Below are 21,218 nucleotides of genomic sequence, written 5' to 3'. Positions count from 1 at the left end.
GAGACGAGAAAGGAGAGTAAGAGTGAAGAGACAAAAGAAGTTCTTCACTCTGATTCAGGGAAATTGCGACATTCTCCTTGCCTTTGTGTGCAGACAGCTGGGAGAGAGTAATGCATCAATCACATCTGTCCTTTGCAGCCCTGCTCCTCTCCCTGCATTCTCATTCACAAAGCAAGTTCGGCTTTGATCACGGCGTTTCAATATTGTGGTCGTATCCTTTCTGTCTTTCCTCTGCGAAGCTGTCATTGATCTGATTATCCCTCCGGCGAATGCTGCCTGTCTTACTTTGACCTGAAAAGGAAAGCACTAATTAATCCGCCACAAAGAAGGTTGTATGGTTAATTTGTTATCAAGCCACGGCGCAACTTACTGTACAAAAGCCGGTGTCAAATGCAACCTCCAGATCCAATTCTAACACCTCGAGCATGGCCTATTGTGTGTGTGATGTCAGCTTCACACTCTCATCCTTCACCCCAGGGAGACTCCCATCAGGGGCCTTATGGGAAGGATTGAGAGGAGTCCTGCGATTGGAGCTTCCTGTTATCTCCAAACCGCAGCAACACATCTGGCAGGACCACTGTTCCCGCAGAAATGTGTGCACAAGTGTGGGTCTGCCGAGGTGTACATGTGCCCGTGTGTGTGAATGTCAGGATCTATATTTGTATGCAAATGTCTGTCTCACAGTGCATGTGTGTACATGCGATATAGGAAGTGTGGATGTAAATATTTGAGAGGAAACTACAAAGACTGTTGTGTGCGAAGGGACGAAGGACAGTGGCTTGACATTGAACATGTGGTTGTATGTGAGAAGTGGTTGTGGATATAATACTTAAAATGAATCGGTGGTGGGATGGAGAAGAAACATTATATAAGCTCTCCCAAGCTACATCCACATGTGCATGTGCTGATACTTTCTAGAAATTCAAAGACCCGAACATAGAGGCCATTTGCTTCTTCCAGATCAAACATTACACAACCCTGCAGACACAATCTTCAATCTGCAAGATAAAACAACCAGCTTCCCCATTTCCTCATTAAAATTACACTATTGGAATGTCCAGTTACACCAGAACAGGATGTCTGTCTGTAATGACGGCCTATAAATCTTATTTTCTTGAAATAAGTGACAAAATCCGCCATTGGTGGGAGAATATTGCAACCTGTTTCCAGTGATGGAATGTAACTAAGTAAATTTACTCAAGTACTATACCTAAGCCCAATTTTCAGGTACTTCTACTTTAAGTGAGTGTTCCACTTTACTACATTTTGGAGAAAAATATTGTACTTTACTCAGAATAACTTTTTTAGCAACTTTCCGATCATCATTTTGTTTTTCTCAGCCCAAATGTTTACTGTTTCTTGCTTTATTCTCACCGCTCTTATTAACTTTATTTCCAAACTCAGCAAAACAGCTCCGATAAACCAACTGAACACTCTCAACAGCAGACAGAGAAAGTCAGCGACTATAGCTTACACGACTCCAGATGTCGCTAATAAAGGTGAAGTCCCTCCACTTCCAGTTTCCCGCATGGGAACTTGTCTCGGAAAAATATGTATGGTGATTATTGGTGACAAATACTGTCTTGAATGAATTACACATGTGATGTTTGTCAATTTAAAAGACAATTTTGCAAGTCAAGAACGTTGCAGTTTGTTGTGAAGACATAAAATACCATTTAATTTTGTCTGAAACTGATCAGTGATCTACATCTTCGTTGTCTCACTCACTATACGTCAACAACATCAACATGGCTGTCACCTCGGCACAGAAAAACTTTTAAAAAAGGTGAAAATCACAACATGTATGGTCATATTGACAGCTGCAGAAATGCAAACTGATAATCAGTTTTGAGAGCTAGTTAATATGTGAGATGGGCTCAACAAGGTTTCAGTTGTGCATGTCACATCACTTGTGGGTGTAGTCTTTCTAGTTAAGTATTTGCACCGTCTTGTACTTGTAACAGTTTAATGACAAACTGACTTTCTCAAGTTAAAAATGTATCTTTTAAACTGACAAGCATCATATGTGTAATTCATGGCACAATTCAAACAGGATCAAAAAATTATTTGTCTCCCACCATTAACTACTGTACATATTTTTTTTCTGGAGGCTTATTGCACTGCAATCCGATTGATAACAAATGGGATATTTTTGCTGTGTATTTGTTATCTGGGCTAGAGTTTACTAGAAAGATAAATCTACTTTTCAGTGAATGCATTATAGGAAGTCTGTACACTTGTTCCTCACATCTAACTTTCTTATCCGCAGCGATTCTCTGAAGCTGCAGCTTCTTATCTTTGCTGTGAGCAGCACTGACCGACTACACTGCCTCAGGAACTGCTTGAAAGCTACTACATCAGCTTCCAGGTGCAGAGAGAGCCAGTACTACTGGGTTTTAAATGCGAGCGCTGACGCTTCTGGAAAACTCACTGGAAAGTCTCACATCCTCATCCATTATTGATAGCGCCTTAAGCCTTCCTTGTGCTCGGGATGACAAACTAAAGCCAGAAGTGGCGACTCTGTAGCATAACACTGAAGGAAGGGTCGTGTTTGAAATTTGAATTTCACTCGCTTGTCCTGTAGTGAGTCATCCTTTGATGTCCCATCAGTGTGTTTGCGGGGAATAGCAATTAGCTCCTAATAAATGAAGCCAGTGGTGAATCCTGTCCCTGATGGTTAGCGAGGAGAAGGCAGTTAAAGGTTGGGGGTCCAAGGCTACGGCTCTGTGCGTGTATGAGTGTTTGTGTACTCAATTACAACTTTGAGTCAGTTCAATTAAATTAAAAGCAACATTACCGGTTGAGTGCTGAGGTCAGGCAAAGGACTTACATTGGCAGCTCATTTCTCAGAGGCCTCGATCTGAGTAGGAGGAGGTTTCCTGAAAGAGATACGAGCAAAACTGTGTCAGTGTTTATGTGTGTTATGAACCCATGCAACCCTGTCATGCTTTACTTGTTAACCGACAAGAGAATCTGAGCACATTTTGCTTTAGACACACACACAGACACACACAGAGCGGAGGATAAGGCTTTGCTGTGCAGCACCGCGAATCGGGTTAAAATAATCTGATTGAGAACCAGTGCTTGAGGGCAACTTGTGTTCAGGCTCAGGCCAGCAAAGTCTCAGCAAGCAGCTCCACCTTGTTGTCTACTTCACTCCTCTCTGCCCTACTTTCTCTCTCTCGTCCTCCACTCCCACACCTTGGAGGGTAGTACAAAGGCGCCGACTCGCTTTAGCACATTTCAATCACGGCAGTCTCCCACTCATCCATATTCCAGTCGCTTTTATAACACCTGCAGCGTTACAGAAGCTATGACAATGTTGGATCGGGGCTCTTTTCACCTCAAGCCTCTGCAAACAGTCGTACACTCGCCATGTGTCCTTTCTGATAACGCTACAGAGTTCCGGACACAGGATTGTGTGTGCCTTTGCACATCTACAGTATTCATGTGTATGCGAATGTTTGCTGGAGTTGGTTATACTTATTTCCTTATGCCTTTGTTAAGTGTGTGTTACAACCCTGTCAACCACACTAGAAACATTGTCTCTGTTTTTCCTTTTTTATCATTTCCACTGTCAGAGAGGGTGTTCAAGCTTCTCAGCAACAACTACAAAAGCTCATACTTTGACAACCGCCATCTAAAATCTGTGGGAGAACGTCTCTCCTGAGGTCATACATCAAACTGCATCTTTTGCATTATGGATTCCTCTTTTCCTCGAGAAATCAGCAAGAAGACACTTTTGTTCATCAGTCCCACAAGCACTCAGATATACAGTGCGTAGAAAGGTATAACCTTGATGTTAATAGTCAAATGTTGCTGTGTTCAGTATTTTAAGCCGCTGTTTCATTCCCTTACGCATATTCAACTCACAGGATGGAAACTGTGAATATTCTCTTTGATATTTTGTCCACTCATGTGGTGGGAGCCTTTGATGGTGGCAAACATACAAGGACACTCTAGAGAGTGGATGGCACATACACAACACGAGCTTTCAATGCAGCACTTTCCGTTTCTGTTTTTACATGTGGTGACACATGTGCCCTGTTTCCACGCAAAGTACTTGAAAAAATTGAGTTCAACCTTGGTGACCTTTGACCAGCAAAGTTGCAGCCAAACTTCTGAAATCTGACTGGCTATCCAGGTTGTAAAATTGCTGATGTGCATGTTTAAAAGTGCAACTATTTGGGCAAAAGTTAAAATGAAAAAGAGTCAAGTCAAGAAACTGGCAAATATGAATGCAGGATGAACCTAAAATCCCACTGAGAAACAGCAAAGGCCTGAAAATGTTAAACTGTCCCTTTGGTTGAGGCTGTAGGATGCCCTGGAGGCAGCTTTTGAGGTGGAGGAAATACAAAATGTCATGTTTCTTGGCCCGACAGTTCAGAACTCGAACATCCATAACCACTGTAAAATTTGTCAAAACAGTTTCACCACTGTGGTTAGCTCTGATTTTCTGGACAGAGTCAACAAACACAAAACTCCAAAGTGCTGTGACCTTTAGCATTAAAATGTCACAAAATAAAATGCACAGACACACACACACACACACACACACACACACACACACACACACACACACACACACACACACACACACACACACACACACACACACCTCTAGCAGTGTTAAAGGTCGGTTAGAAGAAGAACGACAAGGACAAGAACACAATCCAACATCACCTGCTGATAACCATTATCAATGTGGATCACATTAATTGTACACAGAGAGTAAAAGTCATTTAAGTAAGACAACTGCAAATGTAGAAGATAGAAACAGTAAATGATACGAGGTGAACCTGATTCTCCCTCACTTGTACAGTCAAAGCTACACCAGGAAGCCATGAGGACTCCTCACACTTCCTGAAGGAACAGAAATTCTCACATTTTTAGGCTCATTCATAAAGCACAAATGAAGCTGAATCCAAGACAAATGAAGGGCACGTTATGGAGTTTTGGGGATTGAATTGGGAATGGGATTAATGCCAGACCACTCTTCTCCCACTTCATCGCACACTGCAGATTCGAGAGACTAATGTCAAACTGCACTTCACGGTGCAGAGTTTGTTGGGGCAGAGTAAGATAAATTAGAAATGAGATTGAGAAACAGATTGAGGCATCAGGCCAGAGGGATCTGCTGATTGGGCTCTTCATTTAGGGAATGCATTATAAATGTCTGTTCACAGGCTGTGGAAAATCTCTCTGGCTGAATGAAATTGGCCTCAATTGAGAAACAATTACATTAGATTAGATGTTTTGGATTTTGCAGCTACATTGAGTGAACTGATGATTGAGGATTACTTTTTAGCACAGCAGATGTCACGCAGAAGGAAAAGTGAAGTTCATCATTAAAAAAAACATTTATTTAGCAAACATTTCTGCAAGATGCATTTCAATGAATGAACTTAGATAAAGATTTTCTGGATCGATTGCCATGAAACTCTGATCTGCTGAACTTTTCATGTAGCTTTATCATTAAAGCAGAACGAGCACAAAACTTTGCTTGATGACTTCATAGCTGCAAAACTAATGACTAATCAATACTACTGCCTGTAGTATTCCTATAATACTCCTACAGTACTTCTATAGTTATTCAGTAGCGTCGGTGCTGCTGAAAATGCACCCCCAGGCAAAGCCCACTGATTACTTAAGTAGTTATGGTGATGATGACTACTTTTCCTTGCACTTAAATTTGTTATAAAATAACAACACTTTAAAAGGGTTTTGGCCCACGTAAGAATAAAAATAATTAGGCAGTATTACAAGCATCATTTGTTTTATCTCAAATATGTTTTTATTCTCCAAAATGGAGGGACGAGAGCCAAAGTTGTGGAAGTAATCTGCTCTAAATCAAACAATTCCTTGTCGTTACTTCTCAACCATGAAATCCAATTACAGCAGGACCTGAGGGTTAGTATGTTCAGGTGCATTATCAAGCAAACATTGATGATTCAAAGTCCTCGAAGGCAATATGTAAATTGTGCACATAGCTCACATAAATGTTGTAGGAACTATATTGAGCTGAAGAGGAAAAGGCTGGTGTAAAGGCCAACAGACATGAGAGTCCTTTAGAAATCTGTTGGGCCATTTCATGGAGATGAGGATGAGAACTTCTCCTACTTATACATTTTGTAGTATTCAGTGAGCAGATGGGAGGCAACTTGAGTGTGACTGAAGATGAATCCCACAAATGAGGCAGTGTGACAACGCTTTTGGAAAGAATCACACGCTCATTCCAAAACTCTCTGCATGTTATAATTATGTTAATGACTCAGTATCTGGCAGCGGATATGGCGACTGGTTTAAATGTGGCCACTGAAATAATGGAAGTTTGTGTGTGTGTGTGTGTGTGTGTGTGTGTGAGAGAGAGAGAGGTGTGAGCGTACATGACAACAAAACATGTGCCAACATTATGATCAATTATTAATGTGGATTTTTAAAATAATTATTTTGACTCCATTTGATCTTGAGATAAAGACACGTTGAGTGATCAGTTTGCTTCAAGCTGAGGCAGTTTTAAAAAAAGACTTGCCCTGTAACTTTTGTTATTTCACGAAGAGCAATCACTTAGTAATTAACTGAATGTTACAAGATGTTATCAGAATTCGCTGCTGATGGCCTGAAAAGCTTTTTGCATCTTTCAGTGAACAGTTGTCGCATTGTTCAGTGTGGTATTGTCTTTTTTCCTTTCTGGCTCTTCCATTTTTATTGTCTTCTGAAGAATGCAGTCTGTAATTCATCAAGCTGGTGAATCTCATTGATGAGCTATATTCAAACTCTCTGTGCCCTATGTTAACAGTGCAAGTGCAACAACAAGTACAGGCAGCGTGTGTGTCTCTGAGCGCACCTGCTATTCAAAGTGCAGAAGGGCTGGGTGAGATGGTCCTGTGATTTATTGAAATGCCTTATTAATGTTTTATGCAATATTCTGTTACAGCTGCATATTTGCTGGAGGATTTCGCTTTCTCTTGTTGACAAAATCATCAAATTTATGCTGCGCCAAAAAACATGCATGGTTCTGGGACATACCTACAATCTCAGTGCAAAGCCTAGGACCCAATTACCACCAAACTACCGACACCTCTCTTTGTGCTGCCTCATTCCAATGAACCCCAAACCTGTGCACTATGCCCTGCGGTGAAATCCCTCACAATCAGGGACAGTCAATTTTGTGGTCAGGACAGTTGCGCCACCACAAAGTCAGGGTCCCTAGACTCTTTATTTACTTATTAACTATACAAATGCATTGTCATATTTTATAATGTTCTACTGGCACACATTTTGAATTCTTCACATCAGTTATAGATTGAGAAAACTAAATGAGACTGTAACTCTTTAAAGGTCCAGTGTGTTGGATGTAGAGGGATCTATCGGCAGAAATTGAATGTAATATTTATGATAATGTGTTTATTCGCATGTTATCACCTCAACCTAAGAATCGTTGTAGTTTCATTACCTTAGAATGAGCTCGTCCACGGCATCATGTTGAAACGGCATATTTCTACAGTAGCCCAGAAAGGAGAAACCAAATACTGGCTCTACAGAGGGCCTTTCATGTTTCATTTTTAGAGGCACTGTAAGGGAGTGTGAGACAAATGGTGTTCACTTGGTTCCAATCTGCTACCTCAATGCTAGACGCCTCTAACTCCTACACACTGGACCTTTAAGTATAACTTTCTTGTAAAACAAACATTTCATTTTTCACTCTTAAAAAAGTCGATGTGTGTCCCGCTGAGCCCGCGTGTGAATAGAACAGGTCATTGTCTGGAAAATTCACAGTGAGTGAGTGGGAGTGTTGATGACATGAAAATTGCTTTCATGATTTCGGTGCAATTATGGATTTGTCCAAATATGTGTAGTGTTTATATCAACACAAAAAACAGTCGTCATTACAGATGAGTCCTCCTCCTCCCCAGGTACCACCCCTCACTTAAACCAGTGGCTTCTGTTGTGTGCTACATGTGGAAGTGCATCTCCTGACATTGTCCAGACTTTACATGTGGAAAGTATAGAACTCTCCTCTGCAGAAGATCACAAAGTGTTTGAGGCCTATACCGGCTGTTTTCATATTCCTGCTTTGAACCTCCTGCTCTGAGCGAGGGTATGAAGTACAGAGAGAGAAAGTACTAGAAAAAAACAGCCAGCTCAGCCTGTCCTCAGGGCTAAAAAGTCACACACAAGAATAAGTTAAAAACTCTTACAGTAGATGCCAAGTTTCTGTTCTTGGCCATCTTTAGAACTTTAATGAGTTTGCACTTTGGTTTCAAAAGTTCTAAATAAACCATTAAGTCCACAGGGATGCAGTGTCAGGGCTAGACAAAGATCAATGGGTCTTTTTCTTTATCTTTTCACCAGACCTTGAATCACCCCACACAAGACTCATAAAAATACAGTAAAATATTTGACTTAAACACCACCAGGATTCATTACTCTGTCTCCAGCCTCCGAAAATAGTTCTCAATGGCACCATCACACATTTTATCCCAACCATTAATCACTGATGTCCCCTGATCTCATAACTCAAACAATATTAGTAAACGATTAAGGGAATAAAGAAGCAGATAAGTTAATGCAGTTCTAATCATTATATATTATTTTTTTTACCAGGGCTGTCAAAGTTAACACAATAATAACGCAAATTCCTGCTGTAAATGTTTTTGATGTGTGATTAACGCATGCAGCTGTAACGTTGTGGATGGCGAGCAGAAACAAACCTCCGTGAGCAGTAATGGATAAAGAAAAGGATCTTTTGAATGGCAAGTTCAGCTTCAAAGCCCTGCCAGATGGTTCTCTTGACAAGAAGAAAGTTATTCGCATTTACTGTCCATGTGAACTGAGTCACCACCGGAGCCAGCAGGTCTCAAATACCACTTGCTGATGCAGAGAGCCCTCCTCCCCTCGCCAAAGGCAGACCACGCTGGATAGTTTACAACAGAGATGCCTGGACAACTCTACATGAGACAAGCTTTCAACAGTGATAGCTAAATGGGTGGCTACAACACGCAGGCCAATTAACATTGTTATGTACAAGTGTAAAGTTGGACACTACTTTGTGTTACTATTACTAAGGAATGTTACATTGAGGTCAATATGCCCATCTGTTGTTGCTTGTTGGGCTTGAGTTTGCCACGTTGTGCTTTCAGCATATTTTTTGAGCATGAGGTTATTCTGGAGAATATTCTGGACAGTATTTATCATTGTTTTGGATTGTTGCAATAATAATAAACATACATTTGCATAAAGCAAGCATATTTGTCCACTCCCATGTTTAAGGTACATTTGAACAGATAAAAAACGTGTCATTAATTTGTGATTAATCGGGAGTTTACTATGGACAATCATGTGATTAATCGCGATTAAATATTTTAATCGATTGACAGCCCTACTTTTTACACATTCTCACAATTACATTATTTCCTTCTGTGGTCCATTTTAGTATAACATTATGTAATACTGTAAGTGACTGAAAGCTGGATTGAGCTATGTCTTTCAATTTGCTCATAGACCTCCTATAATTTCCGCACATTAAAACCTATTTTGTATTTATAGTTTTACCGGGTCAATTCTAAGTCGATATAGTTCAAAACTGTTCCTTCAGGCAGGTTTTTCAAATCTGTTCAGAGAAAATTTAGAAACTTTTCCTACCTTTCCTGCAGATGTTTCAATTTGGTCAGTGGCAGTTTTCTCTTGGAAACAGGAATTCATTAATTATAATTGCTTTAACCTTATATCATATCATATATGTTTGCCCTTGGTATAATTCTCTGTTGACCCAGTTCTTAGGCAGCAGTTGTATTTCAAAGCACATTTGAGCTCTCTGAAAACAGAAGGCCAGATAAAAAAAGGCAGGAAAGTGGAAACTGAAATCCTCATTTTTATTTTGAGCTGAACAGTGTTTTGTTACAAAGTTTGCTCTAATTCCCCTGCGGATGGAACTAGAAATTATTTTTTTGTAATCCCAAACTAATAAACAATTATGACTACACTGACGCATTGGTGTAATGTTTCATAAAGAGAGGGAACACGTTGCCTTTGTCATTATTGGATGAAGGAGCTTCAGGAGGAACCTCTTGAGGATACTGGTTGTTGACAGAGAAGTTGGTTCCTTTTATTTCCCAGAATTAAAACGCACCATTCAATTAGCCGCCCAAATCAATCAGAGAGACCTCTTAATTAGAACAAATGAGTCTTGAAACACCAGTCCCTGGTCTTATACTCAAGCTTTCCTAGAAACACTACAAGCATAATCAATATGTATACCTTCTTCATGTGTTGTTATTGTGCAGGAGTCACAGAGACAGAGGCTTTATTAGGTTAGTAAAAGATACACTACAAATGGCTCTGTTGTTTACTTTCTACCACCAGTTATTTAGCCATTCAGCCCTGTGAGACAGGATTCATCAAATTTGAACGTTAAGTATAAAACATTACATAAATCTTGCTGCCCTCCGTTGTACCTGTTATAAGGAAGAGAGTCCATACAGTACGTGTTTCAGCCGCGGACCGTCGAGTGGCAGACGGTGTAAATGGAGACTGCTGGGAAAATGCAGACCGACTGCGAACGCAGCACGCTAGCTCTGCAGGACCTGGCTCAGGAGAGAGATGCACTGCCTCCAGACAATATGTGCACAGACACACACACACACACACACACACACACACACACACACACACACACACACACACACACACACACACACACACACACACACACACACACACACGCACTCACACACTGAGCATACTGTACATATAGATTTGTCTATGGATACCTTTATTAAACAAGAACGCCACATGTACGCAGTCACGCAAATACAGAAAAACATTGACACACACATGAACAGACACACATTTTCACACACACACACACACACACACACACACACACACACACACACACACGCACACACACACACACACACACACACACACACACACACACACACACACACACACAGACACACACACACACAAGGGGAAGCGGGGCAGGCACTCAAGACAGACAACACCTGTCTCTCTCTGCCTGTCTATCTATCTCTCTCTGGGGCTGCAGCTATAGCAGAGGGAGATGTAGCTGAAGGTGAGAGGAAGTGAAATAAGCCTTATTTTGTACACACACACACACACACACACACACACACACACACACACACACACACACACACACACACACACACACACACACACACACACAGATGACTGGAGTCTGGGACTTCATTGACAGATGGATAGAGCTGCGAGGGAGGGAAGGAAAGATGAAAATAGTGACTTGGACTAAATTATCATTATCAACATTTCTTCTGACTGCTTTTAAGTGTCAGTAATTATGATCATAAATTATATCTGCTGCCTACATGTAAGAAGTGGAAATGGGTGGTAATGTAAGCCCACTGTTCTTTCCATGTATCTATATAATGCATTCAGACCTGATGTCAGACCTGGTATGTTAGACTCAGAAGGTTGTGTGTGTTTTTGTGAGTGGGTGTGTTTGTGTGTAGTTTTGTGTACTTATTAGTATCAGAAGTGTTTGATGAGGAATCCATTTGAACTGTTACCTTTTAATGAGAACAGCATCAGCAGTCTATTATCGATTCATTAATTTAGCCTTCAAGCAGCACATTCTCGCCTGGGTGTTTGGCTAAATGGACGACTGGCTGTCTCTCACATATGTGAAAATAGCAGGTTCCAGGTGAAGTCTCATGTAGGAGAGACATGCCAAGAGTCTACAGCTGGTCTCAGCTTTACAGCCAGAAATGCTGCAGGAGTCTGTATGCCACATTAAACATCTGACAAATCCTTCCAACAAGTCTTTCAGCAATAATTAGCTTTCACCCACAGACACATAATTCAGTATACATTTTCAATAAATGATGTTTGTTTCAATCAACAGATTTCTGTTTAGGGTGACCAGATGTCCTGTTTCTTTTCCTAATGACAGACAATTCACTTCATGATCCAAAATAATTCACTTCAGTGTTTGACTTTCAGTGTTTTACTGTACTGGAGCCCATAACTCTAGTAACAAATTGTTTTAATTTTCACTGCTTCCTAATTGTATACCAACTGAAAAGACAGTGGACAGCGAACATTTGAATGCTAACATCAGCTGTTGTCTAATGGAGGCTAATGGGTTATCAAATATGTTGTTTTATCTTCAAATATGGCCCAACGTCCCTCCGAATTATCACTTTCCATTCTCATCTGGTCACCCTTTTTTCATTAGTAGTTGTAACAAGACTCTACAGCCATGGTAACACCTCTCTGAAGTTATACACAGCTAAACGCTAACATCAGAATGCTCAAATGCTCACAATGACAATGCTTATAATCGGTGACAATGCCAACATGACGATGTATAACAGGTGTGATGTCTACCATGTTCACTATTAGCATTTAAGCAAGCTAACATTTGCTAATTAGCACTAAACACAAAGTGTGGCTACAGGGAATGTTTCAATCAAATGGCGACACAAGATTAAAGGTTTTGGGAAGTTTTTAGGATTAGTAACACACAGACAGGCAAGACAACTAATGTAGTAAATGCAGGTCTGTATGTTCTGAGCTTGACTCATTAACTACAGTATAGCAGGTTAGTGCTTCCTGTCACGTCAGTGAAGCTACCAGGGAATAATGTAACCATTCTGCCTCTCAGCAAGGTTGCTGAATGGCAATGTGGGTAATGGTGAGTGAGCCTCGGGTTAACAAGTGTCCACATCAGGCCCTCCACTGTGTGAGAGCGCTGGGTCTTGCTGGTAACATGATTATTTCCCATGTTGTGATAGGACTATGCAATAAAAGCATCACCTTAGAGAGATGTGCTGCAATTTAGTTTTATTTTCAGCTGTATAACAAGGGCTGAATAAAATCACATCACTGAGCCATGAAAACAAAGACGCAATATGACACCTCAAATTTTCAATTACACTGGCAGGTAGCAGCCATTAAACTGCCATTACTGTTATTAAACCCTCTGCTGTCTTTATTGCAGAATGAAACTCAGGAGACATTTTGAGAGGCCCAGTGGGAGACACAGATATATACGTGTAACTAAATAAGTTACATTCAATTACAACCCGTTGAGACCCGTAGCATTACCAATGATGCTATTACCGGTGTCTGGAATATGGCCGATCGTACTTCTCAATTTAACATCCTGTTTATTGGTTTAGAGCAGCTGCTGACGGCAAAAAGTCGAACCTCATTCCCTTCCTGCCACTGTGATACTGTTAGCGTTGAACAGCGCGTCACTGGGCCTTTTGTGAGTTACAGGCCAGCAGCCTGCCCATTTGAAAAGAGAGAATAGAGTACAGGAGAAAGTAGGCTGGAGGGATAAAAACCTAACTGAAACAAATGATGTGCTTGCAGCACCTGACCACACGGCCCAGACTCATGAGAAGCAAAAGATGGATGAGTGTCGGTGGGGAGGCTCGCACGAGAGGAGGGAATTGGATTTTACGGAGGCAAACAAGATGGATGGATGCGGACCGAGCCACCCTGTCTCCACAGCGAGTGGCTCTGTTGTCTGATACTTCAGAGGGGTCGGTGAGAGGAGAGGCCGACACGTCATATTTAACAGACAACAAGGAGGGAGGACGGGCATGCTGGAAAGTAGGACAAGAACAGGCTGGCCTACTGTAAAAGCCCATGGGATGTTCATAGATAAAGAAAGACCACTCTCACTGACAGCAGAGTGCTGCATTTACTGAGCCGCAACAATAGCCTGTTAAGACAGCCAGACGGCAGGAATTTTAAGCTTTGTTTATGTGCTATTTATATTAGCTTGCGGCAATGCATTAGTCACAGGCTATATTACAGGTTTGAGCTAAACTGAGTATTGTTTACCTTTTTTCTTTTCACATTGATTTAAAGTGGCCTGCTAGTGACATGTTGTAATGGCTAATGAGGCCTCAGAGACCAGTGGGGGCATGCAGGGAGGTCACAGTCTTATCATATCTAAAATCAAAGCTGCATATATTCTCTCACCTCAGAAACCTGACGTGTAACACACTGAAATGCAATTAGTTGAACAGCCTTAAGGTTCTTACAATTGAAAATCCACCAAGATGAGAGGTGTCAGAATTTGGGTTTTACGCTCATTTGACCTGAAAATGACAGCATAGTCGCAAAGTGCTTACTTTAAATGTTAAAAAGTCACGTCTTCTTCAACCACCATAATTTAATAAACAAGGCAATCCAATTATATTTATCTTCAAGTCTTCACAGAGATAATGCTTAAGAATAAGCAGCTTGAGTAAACCACTTTAAGTGAGGAAATAGGGACAGAAGGGCATGGAGAGGAATCAACACTAAGTACGAAATGTCTCAATATGCTTTTCCTCATAGTCTCTAAATGGTCCTTGCGTGCCTTGCAGTCTGCTTTGCGTTTTTCCTCCCGATAAAGACGAGCATGAAGCAGACATCTGGACAGTGTTTGAGCACTGGCTCAAACATCTGCTACAGCTCAGCCGCAACCGGATTGTGCGTGTGTACAACTGTGCAGGTGTTCATCCAACAATACGCACGCAGATTTCTTCATGCCAGAAATTGACTAATCACTTCATTTAAGTCAGTTGTTTAGCCTGGAGGGACAAGCAAATGATCAGTAACTACCATTACTGAAGACAACTGGATTCATCTATCACCATCTGCACCAAAGCTCAGTGTTGAATCTGAAAAATATATTCGCATAATGGGAGGCAAGCAAGTTTGCCTTGAGTGATACTGTGATTAGAAACGATATGTGTGGAAAGCCAAAATTGGAGCAAAATGTTGGAAAGTAATCAGTAAAATTTGCTTTGCATTTGTGGAATTGCTGGATTTGTCTAATGCGATAATTGTGCAGCTCTGATTGCCCTTTGCTGTTCAGTAATCACTGCAAGTGAAGTCGCACTGATGAAAAACAGAACTGTGCAGCAGCAGCATACAGAGGTGCAGATTACCCTGTACCTTTGTGTGTAATCACTGATGTAACTATGTTCACAACACTTCACCATCACCTGGCTGTGCAGCTCCTTCTTGGTCTTTCATCACTATTACATTGAGACAAGCTGTTCATGTGAGATGTTTTGTGAAGACAAATTCATTCGAAAGGGAGTTTCAGTAAATTGACTTAGTGATGGCCCTTTGATACCGAGACACTGACGCTTGTTGCAGTTGACACGTGTCAGAAAATGATTACCATACTGTGCGTGGGATGACTTTTGAAGCTGAAAACATCAATGAACCTGAAAAAGGTTTTGATCCAAGGTTTTGGTGTTTATAACAAAACAGGCGATGCATTCAGTTTCTTTGATACCACATAAGAGATATTGGCTAAAGGAAGAAAGAGTGTCTTCATGAGGTTCAGTGTACATATTGTGAGCTTGTAGGGATGACAGTAATGGTCGGTCCAACACTCCACATAGCTCAACAACTATTGGATGGATTTCTGTCTAATTTTGTTCAGACATTCGTGGTCCCCAGAGGATGAATCCTACTGACTTTGCTTAGCAAGCCACCATGTGGTTGACAGTTGTAGTTTTGACAACTTCAACTTTATTCATATAGCAACTTTTGTGCAAAATTTAAAAAGTTAGCAAGTTATCTCTCATTGGAGTTCAGCTCCTAAAACAAGAACCTCTATCTTGTCTTTGTTCAGTTGCAAAAAAATTATTTGACATCCACAGGTTGATGTGATCAATGCATAGAACCTGGACTGATATCACTGGGTGATAAGGAGAAGAACAGTTGTGTATCATCGGCATACTGTAGCTATCAAAATTTCCACCATGTTATTTCACAGTGGCAGCATATAAAGACTGAACAACAAAGGCCCAAGATCAGAGCCTCGGTAAATCCTACATGTTATCCTTCATTCTTAGCTGAGGAGTGATCACCAAAGGAGACAAAAAAAACTAAAAACATTTAGGATTGATTGTCATAAACATGATACAAACATTAAGTCCCCCCCTAGATGCATTTTAATAGGTTTGACGGATCATTCCCTTTTATATTTCAATTACTGTATTATTGTCTGCACATTCACGACACAGTTACTTACTACAATAATTACTAGAGTAATGAGCCAAAGCAGAACCTGGATGAAACCGAGCATGACGGAGGACACCGATTCTAAATGAAATCCTTAAAAAACATTGAAATAACCTGATGTCTTGTTAAACGATCTTTCTCCCAACATAGATATTAGAAATACGCTTTCCTAGTTTTATGTGTAAATAACATGAAAGAAAAATACATAAAGGCAGAATCCCTACAAGGCCTTTACAGCTCTTGATTATGGACAACATTGTCTATTAAAACATTTACCGTACCATATTGACAGCCATATTGTGACCTACTCACTGCAATACTGTAACAAGAAAATACAAATATGAGAGGATTAAATGAGCATATGTCGTCGTCTTATAAGCATTTGTTGTGCATATGTCAGATTTAAAAATCTGAAATCAATGGGTTAATGGGCAGCTGCTTCACTGAGGCTGAGTACTGTTGCTACTACTTTATTTCTGCAATGGCACACGGTGGGAAAATCTCTAAACTTCACAAGACTTCATCCACCTATCACTGCTGGATTCATCAGCCACATAATACACAATGAGGATATTGTAAAGCAGAAAATGAATAAATTAATTAATTTTCCTTAAAGGAGATCTCTTTTGTTTTTTTCCCCTTCCCTTCAGTGTGTTATATATGTTCTTGTGCATGTAAAAGACCCTGAAAGTTTAAAGGTCAAACAGACAGAAGTTCCTCTCTCCCACAGAAAACACTGCTACTTAAACGCCTTCTCAGTAGTCCTGCCTTTAATTCCGTGACATCACATGACTTCCCAGTCATACATTTGTATTATTTATGCTGAGTAGCTAGATTGGCACATAAGAATTGATTTAGCATAGTTGCTCTGTTGTTGCTAGCGGTGCTGGGTCAGACATGTGTGAGCTGACCAATCAGAGGAGACTGGGTATTTGGGAGGGGGGGCCTTAAAGAGACAGGACAGAGCATTTCAGACAGCTGCAGCACTGGACAGTATGAGAAAACAGATGTGTTTTGAGCACTAAAGCACATAAACCTTCTAGTAGTGACCCAAAATAAAATGATGCACCTGAAAATGAACATAATATGTCTCCTTTAACTTAGTCCAAACTGTGTGGGTCAAGTGTTGGGGACCATAACACAGCAATCTAGTCATCAATCAAGAAATTATAACACTAAAATACACAGCACATTTCAAACTTGGTGCAATGAAACAGGAAATCAGGCCACCTGGTACTGAACGATACTTGGAATCTGCAGAGTTTTCAACATTTTCGTTGCGGTAAATGAGCACTGTGTGATGCATTTCTCTGTTCTACCATATATGTTGTATAAATCCTCATGAGGATAAACCAAATACACACACACACACACACACACACACACACACACACACACACACACACACACACACACACACACACACAGACACAAATGTATTCCTAACTTTCGTTTCCAAGTGATTTACATTTGAGAGGTTTTGTTAAACTTGACAACTATGTAAGTAAATGATTGACAGCAATATATTCTAACAATCTACAATTTAAAGCATTGTAAGAATCGTAAGAAACTAACATTCAAAAGTCTCTTTGACTAAATAGAAACAGTATGACAGACTGCGCCAAATCTATTTTTATCTCCGCCTGATTTGTAAATGTCAGAGGATGAACACCTCCTGTTTTTCTAACTTCCAAAATGGCAACATCTTCCTGAACATTTTGTTCCTGTCTTCTTTGCTTCTATCAATTCTGTCCTCACACCTTTAGAGGGATCATTTGAGGGTAACATTTGAATGATATCTGAGTCAAAGGCTTTGTTGTTTCTCACTCCCTGTATAGCTGAACAACCGCTTAGTTTGTCCGATAGGTTAATCTGGCTGACTGATACCTACTGCACAGCTGTGATTCGTCCAGGGATAGGCCTCCAACACTGTTCATTTAGCATGTCACCCTCCAAAGTCAAGCATATTATCATCTCACAAAATCAGCCAAACAATTGTTGACTCCTTCTGAGGACGGTTTCATCATTGTTTCTCTAGTTGAGAAAGTCTTAACTGAAACAGAAGGTGTCCCAGTTCTCTGTTTCCACATCTGTGACTCGGTCCCAGGGGAAACTTCAAAACGGTGATGACGCTTTGCAGTGATGCTAGCCGCCTTAGCATTCATAGTCATCACTGATGACACACTTACCCCTGCACCCTACATGGCTCCGGAGAGGGGGGTTCCTAACAAAAACACTATGCAAGAAACCACCTGATGCTGTCTGATGCTTGAACAATTCATTGATGTCATCTTGAGGTCTTTATTTTGCTACCGCCTGTTAAAAGCAACCAATCAAATGCTAATGCTGTCTTTAACCATATTAGACGCTGCCCTAAATACATCCTACAGTATGTATGGCCCAAAACATTGAGATAAAGTTAATTTTGTTTTGCTTTATTGGAACTGCAGAGGAAGGTGCTCTTGTATAGTTTCGTCCTTCATGGTGTCTTTCAAAAAGTGGCCAATATGGACAGCTAAGCCACTAAACAAGGGCTGTAGGAGCAATATAACTGGGCCTTGACATTGAGTTTTAAAGATGAATCCATCATTCTTATCGTAGACCAAGGCACTTACATTCACACATACTCCTGTAAAATTGATATTGCTATAAAGCAGTCCTGCTCAACAAAGAATCCTTCACAAATAAATGTTTTTGTGAGCACAGATTTTCTTATAATTAATACAATTAAAAGAAGTTCTACTGTGACACATTGATATAAAAATAAATATTATACTTTTTTTTTTTATACCTCATGATCATTGCTCTATTCTCGTTGGAAGTTCACTGGCTGAAGCATGTGGTTATTCTGACATAACATAAATGTAGAACAAAAACAGAACTGAGTCGTAAGTCTGTCCTACTGAAGCACTATCTTTGTACCACTAAGACAGTTCTGTACATTTTGTACTGATTTGTAACTGGGAACGCATTCAAAAACAGAAAGCATGACTCAACTATCGTACACTGTGATGGGCCCATATTCATACAGCCATTAGACTGTGCATTTAACATAAGGAGAAGGATGTCTCAAGAATACAGAACAAGAAACACTGCTACCTGACTGACATGGTGAGCGCTGTGTAGTATTATGAGATTAGAAAACAGTCAATCCCAATCCCCAAAGTGGAACATCAAACTAAGGAATTAAAACGATAAATTAGTATTTTCTACTCTAAACCTTCAGGCAACTCCAGTCACTTTTCTTATTCATGCATATTTCCTTCTCTGGGAAAAAAAGCAGATCTGTTCCTGTGATTTAAATAAATAGGACTACTCCTGCTTGAGGCTCTCCTTTAATTTTCCACTTCATATCCTGAGTCAAGCCATGTAAATATGAAAAACAACCATGCTGGCCTGTCACGGACAAATCTGGTGTCACCTGCAGAGAGAAAGGGATCGGGACACCTGTGTGCTGTCATTCACGGGCAGAGACGCTCGCTTAATGAGTCGGCCTGAATCCTCGTTTTCCTGAGTGTCAGGAACTCGTCTGCAGGATGTGAATAGGCGATTCACTCACAGTCAGATGTGTCACCGAATGTGTTCCCCCCCACTGAAGTTATGGATGATTTGGCTGATTCACGGAGAAAACAAGATGGGGATGAGTGGGCGTATATCTCTGACCTCAGAGGCTGATTAATAACCGGCTACGTGCACCTCCTGGGACTTTGGCTCAGGCTGACAATTCACAGGTGAGAAGACTGCAATTAGCATGGATAGAAGAGGCATGTGGCACGGTGAGGGTATACACAGTGTGAGATCTGCTCTACTTTTACATGCATCAATTTTTCAGGAATAAAAAATAGATGTAGGACATTTTCAGCCGAACCATCCTATAGAAAACCACGCTTTGCTGCGGTTGAGGCTTTGCGTCAGAATAAGGCATCTTGACGTGAACTCCTCCAGCAAACAGGAAGCACTTCAGACACGACAGGATTGCTTTCTTTCTTACCGCCTACCGAGACTTAACGTATCACACTCAAAATGTTAAGTAGAATTGAATATGTCAACCATAACTACAGAAACTCTATTAGTCCTCTTTAATGTAAATCACACAGGCGTTGGGAGTTTCCTTTGAAGAGAGAGAACATTACTGTGTCACTGCCAGAGGCTTTAGAGGTGCTCAGGCATTGGTGCATCCACGGAAATACAGCTTAGTCATCTCTGACTCCAAGCTGTGTGTGTTTGCTGGTGTGTGAGATCACTGACTTCCTCTTCTTTCTCTCTTTACCATCCCGCGTTATCTGTCCTCATTGCTACTGTATGTCACTTAAGCCAAATGAGATGTCTTTCCTCCACCTTTTTCCTCTGCTCCACTCCACTCCACACTTAAAAAGGTCTCTCCACTCTCCATCTCTCTCTGGTCCTTTTGCTCCATCTTCCCCTCCTCCTCTTCCTCCCCGTGTGGCTGCTGAAAGCTCTTTAAAGATGCCCAGGGGGGCTTAACCACTTTGACATTATTACATGAGCCTGTCTCACTCAAACCAATCCCAAGCCAATTGAGAAGCTTACGTCTTTGCCGGAGCAGCTTTACGAGGAAGAGGGAAGCTCCCAGTCCACACTGACATGACCAAAGACTGGCTGTAGACTTCAAAACACCTGACTCATTTATGCATTTTTCGTGCTGAATGGATAAGAATAGGAGAGAAATGTGATTTATATTGAGATCACTGGGCGGCACAGTCATTCTGCTGAAGAGCAGATACAGCTTAAGGGAAATCTTATATAATGCCAGAGTTTAATATTCTATATGTGCCGTAAATTATATATGCTGTAGTGAGTCACAGAGGAGTAATACGAATCCTAATAAGCTTATGTAAAAGTTATATATTTTGAAGTCAAACAGCATGCTACACAGTGTGGCATAGAGGAGGACCTCTACGAGTGCAGGGGTCTTTGCTTGCCTTAATTTGCATAATAACACCTGTATGTGCTTATTTTTTGAAATACTTGAATTGAAATTGTTGTCAGAGGACAATAAGGTCCCCAGAACACTGTTTGATGCTAGAAAGGTGGCAGGGTCCGCCAAACAAATAAACAAAGAAAAACGGTATGAAATCGTGTTGTCCTCTAAGTTCAATTTGTTTATTCAGTTTAGTAAGAGAGTTTGTTTATTTAGATTGTTTAGGCAAAACCATTTTTTATTTCTT

The 21,218-nt window shown here is 40.7% G+C and overlaps 1 long non-coding RNA gene across 1 annotated transcript in view; it reads right to left on the bottom strand.

Annotated features, from left to right (window-relative positions):
* Window positions 1-2,832: 2,832 nt before the first annotated feature.
* LOC140997461 (uncharacterized) overlaps window positions 2,833-21,218 on the bottom strand; it is a 69,458-nt gene continuing 51,072 nt past the window's right edge. The window contains exon 3 of the long non-coding RNA XR_012179367.1: window positions 2,833-2,879. This is a non-coding gene — a long non-coding RNA (uncharacterized lncRNA). The remainder of the gene's footprint in view (window positions 2,880-21,218) is intronic.

The sequence above is a fragment of the Pagrus major genome, chromosome 6, assembly GCF_040436345.1.
Source record: "Pagrus major chromosome 6, Pma_NU_1.0".
Taxonomy (NCBI): Eukaryota; Metazoa; Chordata; class Actinopteri; order Spariformes; family Sparidae; genus Pagrus; species Pagrus major.
Note: the sequence above shows the minus strand (reverse complement) of the source record. Positions and strands in the feature narration are given on the sequence as shown.